We start from the raw sequence: 687 nt of genomic DNA, 5'->3' as shown, positions 1-687 counted from the left end.
TATGTTGAAAACGTTCTTTCTGTGTGAGTCAGAATTGACTCAGTGGCCGTCCGTTGTGTGATAGTTTGGACATAAACCCTTTAATATACTTCTGGTTCGTAAATATTTTCTCACAGTGCATTCATTGCCCACCTTTTCATCTTATTAACACGGTCTCCTTAGGAACAAGTTTTCTTCTTTTTGTTGTGAGTTACAATGCTTCTTTTATAGTTTTATTAAAATTTTTTGTATCCACACCCCCTTTTCACTTTGCCAATTGGACTTATGTCTTTATTGGTCATTCAAGTGGGGCAAAAGAAATATCCTTTTTAAACTCGGGCAAACTGGGTGTTTGTCTTGGATCCTGTCAGAGGAAACAGGTTGTGGTGGAAAAAAAAAATTTTTTTTTGTATCCAAACAGTACAATCCATGCCTACTACAAAGTCACACAAAATCACAGCAGCTTTTATGAAAGAGATATGACAATGTGAAGCTATTGTGTCTCAATATGCCCTTTATCTACGCCTATTCACTTTTGAGGAAGAGGATATGTGTTTTATTCTACAGCTGTTCTATAGAACAGCTTGTGCTTGTTCAATAGCTGGAGCTCATTCATTTAAATCTGCAATCCACCTGGAGTCAATTTTGTGCATGGTCTAGGCTAAGAGTCAAAATTATTTTTCCTATTTTGTTGATGTCATTCCATGA

The 687-nt window shown here is 36.2% G+C and overlaps 1 non-coding gene across 1 annotated transcript; it reads left to right on the top strand.

Moving 5' to 3' along the window:
• Window positions 1-234: 234 nt before the first annotated feature.
• Window positions 235-361, top strand: LOC142457643 (small nucleolar RNA SNORA27). The gene has a single exon (XR_012786342.1). It is a non-coding gene; the product is annotated as a small nucleolar RNA SNORA27 (small nucleolar RNA).
• Window positions 362-687: the final 326 nt, after the last annotated feature.

Source organism: Tenrec ecaudatus, chromosome 9 (genome assembly GCF_050624435.1).
Source record: "Tenrec ecaudatus isolate mTenEca1 chromosome 9, mTenEca1.hap1, whole genome shotgun sequence".
NCBI lineage: Eukaryota > Metazoa > Chordata > Mammalia > Afrosoricida > Tenrecidae > Tenrec > Tenrec ecaudatus.
This window is presented reverse-complemented; position numbering and strand designations above follow the sequence as displayed.